Source organism: Protopterus annectens, chromosome 2.part0 (assembly GCF_019279795.1).
Source record: "Protopterus annectens isolate FY-2018-M chromosome 2.part0, PAN1.0, whole genome shotgun sequence".
NCBI lineage: Eukaryota > Metazoa > Chordata > Ceratodontiformes > Protopteridae > Protopterus > Protopterus annectens.
The window spans coordinates 1,208,009,391-1,208,023,827 of NC_056728.1; positions in this window are offsets into that span (position 1 = coordinate 1,208,009,391).

Here is a 14,437-nt window from a genome sequence, read left to right on the forward strand (position 1 = left end):
AAAGTACGCAATACTAGTCTAGTTGCACGATTTCTGAACAATTTTTGCTCATACTCTCTATCAGGTCTTGGTGTAGTACAGTAGTATAGAGTACAGTGTAACAAATGCTGTCGATCAGTGTCGAGGGAGGGGGCTATACTGATGGCTACATTCATCAGTTCCTCGGTTACTGCCCCTGGACCAGTCGTCACTAGGTCCTGGCTGTACCAGTAAAAAGTTTCACCCTCCGATCGCACTACAAAGGTATCCATTTGTCTTTGTGCCTCCATACCTTGTACAGTTGGAACTACTGCTATGCCAAATATCTGCATAAGGTCTCTGCCCAATAGGTTTACTGGACACTTTGCAGAAACAACAATTTTACTTCTCTGGGTCATACCTGAAACAGGGTTAGTTATTGCTATATCATGGGAAAGTGGTTCCCTGTCCATTTGCTGCTTTTACTAGTATATAATCAGGTGATTCGGAATGTTCTGCTAACTTGGAGGGGTGTATCAGGGTCCGTGACGCTCGTGAGTCACACAGGAATTTGACTTCCCTTTCCTCCACCAGAAGTGTAACTTCTGGTTTTGTATCTGCTAAGAAGAGCTCTAAGCTCAATAATGCTAAGTCCAAAATTTCACTTTCTTCATCCTCCATATCTACTTGTACTTCCTCTATTCCTTCTATCACATTTACATTTGTTTTCTGTTTATTAACTTTTTCTGATGATTTCTGACTTTCACATGATGTATCTTCACTATCATATAGTCAGTCCTCATTTCCCTTATCTTCTGAAATTACCTTTTTGTTTTGCTTACAATACCTTGCTAGATGTCCCTTTTTTCCGCACTTGAAGCATTTACCTCTCTTTTTCCTCTCTTCAAAGTCTTTTGATCGTTTGTCAGACTGTTTGTTTTCTTGGGCATTCTTTTTGCCCTTTTTACCTGACTGTAACACAAACACTTCAGCTCCATCTTCAGCAGTGAAGACTTGCACCTTTTTTTTCTTTTTACTATTAAAATGTCTTTCAGCATGTCTAGCGTATTCAAGTAAGGCTTGTAGCCTCCCTGTTCGATGGTCTATCATATGCTTCGTAATGAAGCTACTAATAGGTGCAATGCAACCTTTCAAAAATGCATTTTTTAATTATTGTTTATACGGGGAATCATTCATTTGGTTCTCAGGAACCGACATACCACTATGATTATTAAAACATTCTAATAATCTAGCATAATACCCATCTAGTGTCTCATTTTCCTGTTGCATGCATTGATTAATGCAAGTCCGGTCTGCTCTAGGTTTCCATTTCTGAGATTTGGTCTGTAAGACCTTTCACTCTGTTGTCTAATTCTGTGTCACTATGTGGGAGTGGTTTAAGCTCTGCATTACGAGGATTCCAGGTGCCACAAACCATGTGCCAATCTGGACCTATAATTTGTCTTACTACTTTTTCTACTTCTTCCCCATTCAAGTGGTAACTCAATCTCATGCCTTGTAAATCTTCTAAAAATTTCGTAAAATTAACTTTCGGATGGGGGATTCCCTCAGTAGCTTTCTGGATAGCTTCCAGTGTCCATGGTCTATATACTAAGAGTGTTGGGTTTTGCCCTTCCTGTCCTGCCTGAGGATTTGGAACTTCTATAAGTGGGCATATTTTTTCCTCACTATCATCCTGTAGGTTTCTCTCTATTTGATATGATTCTGTGTCCCTATGTGTTTTACGTGTTTGGGACCTAGTTTCAATAGGATCTCTAACAAATGGTTGTGGTCTTGCTGAAACTTCAGGATAATGCGGAGGCAGACCAGCCTGTCCACTCGCTTCATATCCTGAAAAGGGTAAGGGAGGGGGCAAGGGAGGAGGAGGAGGAGCTGTTGCTATTACCAAGTTATTATCTTCTTTGTCTAAAAATAATGTTTTTGAATTTTTAAGCTTCTGTTCTCTACGATTTGCTTTCTCAATCCATCTGTGTGCCTGAGGAATGCCTAATTGGCGTTGCTTTTTTGCCTGACCTCCTGCATCAGATTTAAGCTGTTTAAGGAGTTTAACTAGTGAAGTTTTATCTAGTTTACCATTAAATTCATACTTATTAACCCATTTCGTATAATACCTAACGTTATCAGAACGTTGTAATTGCATGTATTTTGCGTCTTCGGTTAGGGGCGGATCTCGCGATGTTTTAGTGCACTTATTTCCCATGGCAAAGAAAATGTTACGTAACCCTTTTTTATCACGTGATATCAAATTCTCAGTTCCTGTTCACAGTTTATCTAGAATAACTGCCTACCTTATTCTGTTACCCTGATCTATGACCAAATATACAGTATTTCCTTTTGTCCCTGATCTGCAAAACAAATCTTGACAATAATATACTGTAACCTAGTCCCTGATCTAAAACAGAAAAAAGGCAAATTCTTCCTACCTTTGCCTCCGGTATTGAATCGTCCAATATCCGCTCTTCGGCCACAGATCAGAAATTGGCCAGCCTCTTTAAACGACAATTCAGTCGGAGGTCTTTTCACCCAAGAAGAACCGTTTCGGTAACTTCTCCTGTGCAGTATTCGACCACCGGTAGACTCTGATCTGCAGCTGTCTGAGGGAATTCTGGCTAAGAAGGACCAAACTGTTAAATAAAATCAAGAATTCAATACACAGGAGGTTCAGATTTAAAAGTTTACTAGTGTACACCAGGAGGCAAAAAACATACAAGTACAGAATTTTGTCTAACATGAAACAGGAAGCACACAATTTTATATAGGTTTAACATTCAAGCTGTGCTCACCTTATTGACGAGGTATGTCACAGGGCATCTACATCACTTTAGCTTACAGTCTTCTATTCATAAAAACTGCTGATGCTGTATATTTTAAGAAAGTTTTCCTCTGGTAATAATACGGCCTTGTTATCCACCTGGTCAGACATAATGTCTTTCTGTAAAGTTACTTCTTCAAGGTTTCATATCAGTTCAAATACAATAGCAGATTCAGTCTTTTAATACACATCTTTGTTTACTGTTATATTTTTCCACCAGCTGCATGCTATCTCAGTAACACATATACAAGGCCAAATCATCCCAGTAGGAAGGAGCAGAAGATTTCATTATTTCACACATTTAATTTCCTGACCCAGCAGATAATCACTTGTGAAAAGCATAAACATTAAAACTTGCTAAGCTAGCATCTGCCAGGGTCAAAGGTCAGCTTGCTTCAAGCCACACTGCAGTTTCAAAACTACTTACATTTACACATGAATTAATCCTCTCTGCTATATGATTAATAAGATAAAATGCATTATATACTACTTTGCTTTTAAGCTAGCATTGCTCATATATTCAAATACACATTTTTCTAACAACAACTCTGTACATATTGAAAATCATGTAATGGGAACAAACTATTTTAAGAGCAACAGTCACACTTTTTATATTTCTGTATAATACTGAGTGTACAAAATGAGCATATGACTCAGCTGTGACTCCACAGTAAGTACTGTGTACTATGTTGTGCAGACTGCTCCTGGACTGCAGCTGTGTGAACCTGTTGGTTATGATGTAAAGCAAGCTGCACAGTACAGGAAATGTTAGGCATGCTGTGGGATGCACACAGTTGGTGTACTAGTGATAGATCTGAGTAAATGTTAGGAAAGGTCTATCATCTACACCAAACCCATGATTGAGTAAGTCATGAATTACTTCACTTCCTCTGAAAGCACACACATATACACACACACACACACACACACACACACACACACACACACACACACACACACACACACACACACACACACACACACACACACACACACACACACTTAATACTGCATGCACATCAATATATTATGACAGATAACTGGAAATAAAAAGTCACTACTAAGAATGAAATCAAAGTACATACTGTAAAGCTTCTGGTATGTTATAACAAGATGTGAGGAGTGATTAGGGGAAAAAAGGTTAGAGTTTAATTTTCTATGGTTCCTTCTCTGTATCCTTACCAAATTGGAGCCCTAATAAAGGCTATTTCCTTTGGCACTTCCTTGACTGGTGCTGGTAGTGGTGACAATGTCAAGCAGATGACTGGCCTATCAGTACAGATGGCTAAGGGCAACCAACCAAAGAAAAGAAGGGGTGGCAAGAAGAAGGGAGAACCTGGCTGCTCCTTGCAATCACAGTAGATGCCATGTCAGTTGCTAAGTAGTCAAGTATGATGTAATGACTTCAAGGTAGTCTTGACAAAGGTACAGGGAAATGAAAGGAGTCACTTTGGAAGTCAGCTCAATATTATAATAGAGTGTATTTCCTGGCATCAAATAGGTAGATCTAAAATCAGAGAAACCATCTTTGCCTACTTAACGTCCCCATTGCAACAAACAAAACATAAACATCCTTATAAATAATGCACACTTTCTACCCATTAGTTGCATTGCCCCTTGTGTTCTGCTGTGTTAGGGCTGCCATGACCTCAAGCATCTAAGCTAGCCATCTATTTGGCATAGTGGCTGTACTGATATACCCACTGAATATATATACTACCAAATGACAGCCTTTACCCCTTGCATTGCCTCCTGTTTCCAAACTTCAACTGCTTCTTGTCACTCTTGGAAACATAACAGAAAAGGTGGCACATCAACACATGCCATAACAAATACTCTTATATAAATACAAATATGTCATGCCAAGGCAAGAGGATCATTAGTCTTCTCACTACCAGTTGTAACACATGTGTACAGCAGCTGGCATTCACACAAACAAAGTCATAGTGAAGTAGCATGTGAAGTACACTAATGTGGCACTACGCCTCTGTGCAGCACATTGATGTGGCACTATGCCTCTGCTCTGTACAGCACACTGATTTGGCATTATGCCTCTGTGCAGCACACTGATGTGATACTATGCCTCTGTGCAGCACACTGATGTGGCACTATGCCTCTGTGCAGCACACTGATGTGGCACTATACCTCTGTGAAGCACACTGATTTGGCAATATGCCTCTGTGCAGCACACTGATTTGGCAATATGCTTCTGTATAGCACACTGGATCCCTGAAGGTGCGTAATGAAGCTCGCAGACAGGCAGGTTAACGTACTTTAATATGAATAAAATGCATCAACAGAAAACAATTAATGCTCAAAACAATTACGTTTTCATTTAAAAACTTCATCAGATGTGGGCTGATGTCTCTGAAGTGATCATTTATAGTAACTTGAATTAAAAAGATCCAATCACAGACCATCTCAATTAACATAATTAATTAACACAAAAGATTAAAAAAAAGTTAAAAACGGAATACCTACTTAACACATTTAATAAATACTCTTTTAAAAAAACTTTTAAAATCACCTTTGAATAAATAGGTATGCAGTAAAATTTAAATCAATAAATACTTATAACATTTTTAAAAAATTTTAATGCTTGTTACATTTTAAATTCCTTCAACAAAAGTAAAACTTTTAATAGTATAGATTATAGCAGCATCTTGTGATCATTTTATGAACTACATCAAACCAGTGAATAATATTATTTCACACAATCACATTTAAAAATTTTTACTGTGGTGGTGGTGCTGCGGTAGCGTTGTCGCCTCACAGTAAGACGTTGTCCTGTTCGATTCTCAGCTAGAGAGCCTTCTGTGTGGAGACATGCGTGAATGGTCGTACCTTCGTTGAAGGTTGTGCATCAGGGCCTGCAACTCGGCACATAAAAATCTACTGCCAATCATTAGTGGACCGGAGTTCCGCTGTGGTGACCCCTAACTGGGAAAAGCCGAAAGACACAACAACATTTAAAAATTTTAATGAATTAACTGTGTTAATGAATCACTTATGTTAAAAAATAAATACTTAAAACTGTTATCATAAAAAAGACCTTATATAGACAAGGGGGAATAATAAAAACATTTTATATTATTATTTGTGAAGTCCCTATAGTTTTGCAGCTCTGAGTTTGAGAAGGGGGGCAATGGAAATGCAATCGTTCAGCCCTGGCCATTTGTTAGCCTGCAAGATTACTTGCCACCAATGCTCCCTATATTCGATTATTTCCTCCCATAAGCCACTCCTTTCATCACTTTTTACCTTTTCTAACACAAAAAATAAAAAAATGTGCATTGTTACAATCCTGCTTGTGTTTATATAGGGCATTGGTTTCTTTTTTATTTTGTACTTCATAAATGTGTTCATAAATTCTTCTTTATAATTTACGCTCAGTCTTTCCTACGTATGCCCTTGTCATCAAAGTTATTATATTATATTCTTTCCCTTCTATTACAGTATTCATACTTTCTAGAAATATTGTCTCTTTATTAGCAATATAGGGATACTGTGAGCAATGCCCACATTTAAAATTTCCATTTTTGATTTTTGTATTACTTCCAGAACCGACGCTATGATTATTTTCTAATAAATTCTTTAAACTACGGGAATTTTTAGATCCTACTTTAAATTTTTATTTTGCTATTTTATCTAGATCTGTAATAGTAATAAATCTATTTCATTCCTTGTCTATAATATCCTTAAACAAAGTCAAACTTGCGTTAAATTCTAATACTAAAGTCCTATTAAAATTCTCCACTACTTTATTCTGTCCAATGCTTCCTACACTACACCCTAAAATGGGTTGAAATTTCCCTATTCTTCCCTCCAAAACTTCTTTCTTTACTTGCTCAATTAATGAATTTGGATAATCTCTTTTTTTAAGCATTTGATTCAAAACTTTCATTCCCTCAATATAGTCATCCATATTCAATGTCATTCTAGAGGACCCTATATATTGACCCCTTACCAGATGTCTTTTTTGATGAACAGGATGGGCACTGTTAAAATGTATATACAAATTTGAGTAGGTACTCTTCCTATATACCCTAGAGTTAAATTTACTAACTTTCTTATAAATCTCTATATCCAAATAATTTAATTTTTCCTGGTCTACATTGTATGTAAATTTCAAGAAGTTTGTACTATTATTTAGGAAATGAATAAAATGGAATTTCTTCTTTGGGCGCATTCCAAAAAATGCAAATATCATCCAAAAATCTTTTGTATAACAGCTTGTTTTTATATTGAATTTTGCACCAACTTTTCCTCCCATTTTGCTAGGGCCAAATTTGCGTATGTTGGTGCACAGGCTGCATCCATGGCTACACCCTTTATTTGATGAAAATATTCCCACTTAAAGTAAGAAAGTTGTACTTTATGACTAAATCTACCAATTGTAGGATCACTGTGCATTAAATAGCAACGATGTGGTAAAAGTGCCCAAAACGTAAATAGTAATCCAAAATTAGGTACGAATAAATTTGTGGATGTATGTTCCTTTGTCTGTGTTTGAACATTAAATCACTTGTGTGTTGGAACTGCTGGTCTCCGGTGCCTAATCACTGTGTATTCATTATGCGTTAAACTCCCGTCCTCAAATACTATTTCTTCCAACAACCCTAGACCTTCCTCATAGGGAATACTAGAAAAAGGTTAATTATATCAATAGTGAGGAAGCACATATCCTCTTTATACAATTCTTGTTTAACACACCTAAGAAAATCCCAAGAATATTTAAGGATATTGTTTCATTTTAACCATAGTTTTTTTAACTTTAGATCTATATATTTAGCCAGAGTTAAAGTTTTAAAACCTTCCACTGAAACAATAGGCCTTAAAGGTGGATCCATCCCATCTTTATGTATTTTGGGTATCCCAAATATGGTTGGTATTCTTGGTTTCTCCACCTTGCCACCTTTAAGTACCTAAACATTTGGGTATCTATTAACCCTTCTAGCAAAAGAGCCTCGAAAACCATATCAATTCTTCGATAGGCTATATTGATTTTGTTTCTAGAAGTACCAGTATATCTATTGGAATCCCTTAAAATATCATTCATCTTATCTTCATACACAAGGGCATCCATTAAAACTATTCCTCCCCTTTGTCTAGTTTCATAACTCTTATGCTTGTATCTTTTCTTCATTCATTTAAAACAGTATTTTCTCTTGTATCTAAATTTCTTTTATACCTTTCTTTATCAAAATTATTTCTAATTTCATTTTCAACCAGACACTCAAAATTTTTTATCTGTGGGTGTAGGGTGATTAAATATACTCTTCCTTACCAAGTCAGTTGACCTAGTAGTAGTTTCCTGACTAAAGAAAATTTGGAGGTTAATTTTTCTTAAAAACATTTTAACATCTAATAAGGTCCTTGTGAGGTCCCCTTTTTTAAGGGGTATAAACTTTGTACCTATGGATAATAAACTAAAATGTTCATTATACAGTTCTATAGAGGTAAAATTGTAAATACTAAAATCCCATTTGGTAAACCTAAAAGGGTTGGTAGAGTCCTGAATAATGTCGTCTTCACAACTCCTAGTACCTCCCCCTTCTTGCTCCTCCCCAAAAATGTGAAAATTGCTGATTCTGTTGAAATTCATTTTTGTTGCGGAGTCTCTCTGATCTCCACAATGGGGAGTATCATTAAAATCATCCAAATCAGTATTATTCTCTCCTTCCTTTAAATGTTCATTATAAACCTCCTCATCCCTTGAACCTTTGTGTTCCCTTTCCCAAAATCTAAACCTAGTCTTGGCCTTAGGGTAGCTAGACTTGTTCTTATACTCCATTAAATCCCTTTCAAGTTTTTTAACCTTCCTTCTGATTAAGTCGTGACATTGTTCATCTATTGCTTTTTTGATTTTAAAATATTTTCCCTTTTCCTCTGGTATTCCAAACATAAGGTCATTTTTAATGCAGTCATTTAAAACATCTATTTCTTTCATTAAATCACATTTAACTCTATTTTCATCAACCATGCTTTTTAACACTTCAAGCCCACATCTGTTAAAAATTACAATTAGTTCTTTGTGAAAAACACTCCATGCGACTAAATTGTTAGGATATTTGCATATCCGTAGCCCTTTAGGGACAATGTTTTCAGAAATACATTCCTTAAGGTAACTGTTTTCTACATCCAAACTTTTATATTTATATAATCATTTTTTAAACTTGTCCAGCTGATTCTTTTATCAGTCCATTGTTGGCTTAGGCTTTGTATATCTATACTATTAAAAGTTTTATTTTTGTTGAAAGAATTTAAAATGTAACAAGCATTAACATTTTTTTTAAATGTTATAAGTATTTATTGATTTAAATTTTACTGCATACTTATTTATTCAATGGTGATTTTAAACATTTTTTAAAAGATTATTTATTAAATGTGTTAAGTAGGTATTCCGTTTTTAACTTTTGTTTTAATCTTTTGTGTTAATTATGTTAGTTGAGATGGCCTGTGATTGGATCTTTTCAATTCAAGTTACTATAAATAAGCACTTCAGAGACATCATCCCACATCCGATGAAGTTTTTAAATGAAAACGGAATTGTTTTGAGCGTTAATGGTTTTCTGTTGATGGATTTTATTCATATTAAAGTATGTTAACCTGCATGTCTGTGAGCTTCATTGTGCACATTCAGGGATCCAGTTTTCAGTTTATTAGTCATATTTTGGACCTTTTGGCACTTTTTGTTGGATCCTCTGTACAGCACACTGAGGTGGCATTATGCCTCTGTTAGTTGCTCTAAACTCCATATAAGCATGGATGCAGTAGAAGTGCCATATGCATGTATGCTGCCAGAGGTACATCATCAACACTGTCTGACACTCAGCTGTCCCTGACCACAGAATGAAGTAAGCCAGAGAATTAAGCCCCAGTATAATATGCAGGCAGAAGGACATGATCAATAAAGAACAGAGCACTGTTAATGTTCACAGCACATGGACCAAAAATTCATGAGTGACAGGATTATTAGTATTAAGCATGCATACATAATTTGGATGGAATATTATCTATGTAAAGGCATAGTACACCACATTCAAAACAGAATGCTATCCTTACAATGCTGCCTGTGGCTGATAAGGGCATTGGTTAATACAGTATAGCATGCAAGATATATACAGAAAATTGATGGCTCATAGATCCACCATCATTTTGATGGTGAATCGTATATGTTTGATGTCACTCCTGGTTGTGCAATAACAGCACCACCAAGGAAGGCCACCATGATGTAATTCAAGCTGATGCAGGACCATACTTCAATGTCTATAGCATATTAAAGGCCAAAAACACATAACCAGAAGGAAGCACAATATCTGTACAGAGTCAAGGGAATACAACCTCAACGCAGGGCATACCCTGTACATATCTCAGGTAAAATAGGTGTCTAAAGTCTCCCATGTATCCAAATAATGCTTTATGACTATGCACGGTACAGAGTACAAATATTTACCCTGGGAATATGGTTTTGGACAGAACTGAGTAGCTGCTGTAGCTAGGCAACAAGCAATATATGCAAGTGTCACAGCACATGGATAGTTATAAGAAAGCAGTCATGCGACCTAGCTGTGGACGCTTGTAAAAGTAAAACTGTATCTTGCATATGAGCATAACTCACTAAAACACATCACTAGAGACAGTACTCAACCTATCCCCAAAATGAAGCACTGCTTTCATTCAGCATAGCTGTACCATTTTCTCTGTATTGTCTTAATATCCACAAGATAATCAAACAGTAATAAATGAACAGATATAGTTAATATTAATACTATAAACAGGAAGTGACATGGTAATAAATGACACATACCAGGCACAGTTGTGAGCAGCCATTTTCTAACTCAAAGTAATTGCATCCACTCTGACTCACGGTTCATTGTACAGATACAATCCCCATTACAGGGGACTCCAGTGACAGCTGTCTATATGTGGCTGATCTTTGCTCTAGTATTTGTCATTGACTTGGCCAAGGATTCATTTTCAAAAAAAAATAATAATAATTATCCTCAAAATGGAAGAACAGACTACAAAACATATATTTTGTATGTCATTTCCCCCTTCATTGCAACACACATGTGATTCTATAGCATTTAACACAGTTAAAATGGCTATGGCCTATACATGTTCCGGGCAGTCAGAAAATAGTCGCAGTGAGTTTCTATACCTGTCAGTGATAAGTAGTTACTACAGGAATATTTGATAGAGCAGCATACACCTTAACACAATCTGAGGACACTGCATGTGTCACAGCACCTCTAGACATGTCCTTGTGCCATATGTTGTTAATGGTGTCCAGCTGTAAATTGGCATGCACATCACACAAACATCTCTGTCCCTGTAAAAGCATTCAGATAACCAAATTTTATGGTCTGATGGAGATTCTTGAGCTAACAAGTAGGCCATGAACTTTCCTATGGTGTAAAATATAGCAGACAGTTTTGCACAACTGCAGTCCAGGAGCTATGAGATACACAATATCTACTGCTGAGTACATCATTTGGGTCTGACCATCTCTGCCTGCTACCATATATCCAGTGAAGATACTTGGCTGTACATATTGTGTGTAGTTCCTAGTCCCTGTACTCCACTGGCTTCATGTAACTACAGATGTATAATGTGAGAACTTGGGATGTTCTTTGTGTTTCACTGTTGCAGTCATTACATTTGGGTAATCTGCTGGCAGGTTGCCCTCAGTCGGCCTGAATAACAAAGTCTTGGGTCCTGTATCGATTGCTGTCTCTTCTTCCATGATGTCAGGTCATCAGGGGTATAAAACATGCAGCCGACGCCATTTTATTCAGTCTTTCTTGCCATGCGGTGCCCGAAACAGAAGCAGTTCGCAAGTGTCGGTCCGCCGACTCCTGAAATTTTCATATTCGAGTTTCAGAACCAAAGTCTTCAAACTAAAGCTAAGTACCCAGTTGGGGAAACCTTTTCTTGCTCCTTACCGATGTCAGTAAAAGTTAATAATTGCATTACTTGTGGGAAGCAAATACCTCATAAGGATTTTCATTTGTACTGTATTCCTTGCCTATGCCCAGATCACAACGTGCCTTGCTGTCAGTTTTGTGCTAGATTTAACCAACGCACTATTAAGCGTCGGTATATATTTGCTTCTAAATATTTTGGTACAAGATTTAATTATCCTGAAATGTCGTCGGTTAGCAATCTGACTACCAGAGTTCACAAAAAACACAAAGAAAAAGACAGAGACAGACCGTCGAGGTCCAAAACAGACGACGGAGCTTCTTCTAAGCCAGTCGCCAGTTTGCCAGTACTCAATGAGGTGCTTTCGCTGCCCCTGATACCCTTCTACTTTTGAGTCACAGGCCTCTACCGAGACCCATTCAGAGTCCGGTATGCCACGAGATTCTCGCCCGTGGATGTCTCTCCCTTGGATGGGTCCGGAGCTGCTGAGTAGGCACCGGCTTCTGAGGGTGTTTTCAGGCCTCAACATTTTTATATTAAACTGATGCCAGCCTCAAAAAGAAGGTCAAAAACATCTTATATGTCTAAAAAACTGATGCATGAGCCACGTGCTCAGACCCCTATGCCTAAAAAACAGATGATCAAAATGGCTGAGGATTTAGTTACCTTGATCAGGGGTTCCCAACCCCCCTGCTAAGATGCCTAGGCAAGGCACTGATTATGAATCTTCAGATTAGGTTTCTATTTCTTCTGATTCCTTTTCTGATCAGGAATTTTCTATTCCACCCTATGAGGATTCTGATGCAGAGGAATCCATTCCATCTGCATCTCTCCCTGAGGATTACTTTTTTGGAGAGACTTTGCATACTTTAAGGGAACATTTTCACTGGGAGAGTCAGGACTTCTCTGAATCAAAAACGAGGCTTAGGGATTTCCTTCTTCTTCCTCAGCATAGGCCTTTGGCAATACCTCCTGTATTAGACATTGTTGATAATATGTTTTTGGAATCAAGCATGCCTCCTGATTCCCTGCCTCTGGCTCCTAGTAAGCCAGACAGATATTACCGGGTTCCTGACTCCCACAAATTTCTATTAAAAAATCCTGCTGCTGATCCTGAGACTATTTCTCAGGGTCCCAAGGGTATAAAGGCCTCTACAGCCAAAAATCCTACCCCCTCTGATAGAGATTCCATATCCGCTAGATGGATGGGGAAAGAAGGTTTATATGTCTGCAACTTTGGCAATCAGGGCCTTAAACTGCCAGTTTCATATGCATAAATATCAACAGCATGTCATGAGCTTACTGAAACAGAAAATTATGTTGATTTCTCGTTGTGTGGAAAATAGAGTTACAGGAATTATTGCATTCAGCAGAACAGGTTGGAAAGCATGCTTTGCAATGTGGTTTTGATTCTTTGGAGGCCTCTTGTAGGGCCGCCGTTACTGGATCTGTGGTTAGAAGACATGCCTGGCTCAAGGAGCAAAATCTGCCTGATCATGTTAAAGCTAAATTGTTGGATGCCCCTTTGCAGCATGATACTCTGTTTGGTAATAAGGCAGAAGAGGTTTTAAAGAAAATGGAAGACAAAACTAAATCTATGCAAACTGTAAAGATTTCTTGCAAGTGCAGCCACCCAGGTTCAGTAGATACTGGCCTACAAAAAACTGGTCCTTCCCTGTGTCCAACAGAGCCACTCAAGGCAAATCCAGGTGCTCAAAAAGCTCCAGGTACCAATCACAGGGTTCTTACAGGTCAAAGCAATGGGATGTCTCCACCTCCAAATCTGGAGGAAACAAAGCACAACCCTACAGTAAGCAGTGTCAATGACTTTCCTCTGCCATCACCAAGCACTTATTTTTTGGCAGCCCCCTTGGGGGAAACCCTAGCACTTCATGCTCAACATTGGCAGTTAATTACCCATGACAAGTGGGTATTAAACATAGTATCCCAGGGGTACAGATTTAATTTCCGTACTTTGCCAATTCCAAATGAATGGCCAGATCTGCCACAAAACCAGTGGGTAGAGGCCCAGAAACAAGTCATGTCCCTAATGGATATGGGGGCTATTCATCCGGTACCAGAAAAGGAAAAAGGACAAGGTTTTTATTCAAGACTTTTCCTGGTACCCACAAAAGACAATTCATGGCATCCAATACTGGACTTATCGATTTTGAACTCATTCCTGGACATTCCAAAATTCAAAATGCTGACTTTACAACAGCTACTGCCCATGCTAGGCAGGAATACTTGGTTAGTGACTCTAGACTTAAAAGAGGCATACCTGCATATCCCAATAAGGGAATCATGCAGAAGATACCTCCGCTTCAAAGCAGGTTTTTTGCATTACCAATTCTCTGCACTGCCCTTTGGCGTATCTACTGCGCCCAGGGTCTTTACAAAGTGCCTGGCACCAGTAATTGCATTCTGCAGACAAAGAAGCATACAAATTTATCCTTATCTGGACGAGTGTATCATTCAAGCAGAGGACAAGGACACTCTTCAACATCTGGCATTTGTAAAAAGGCTTCTAACATGTCTAGGGTGCACAATAAATGAAAAGAAATCACAATTGGTACCCTCTCAAATAATTACATTCCTGGGTGCAAGCTTGAATACAACTGCCCAAATGGCTTACCTCACGCCAGACAAACAAAGGCAACTGACAACATACTTCAAACAAATGGCAACAAAAACCCAGTTATCTGCAAGACAAATTCT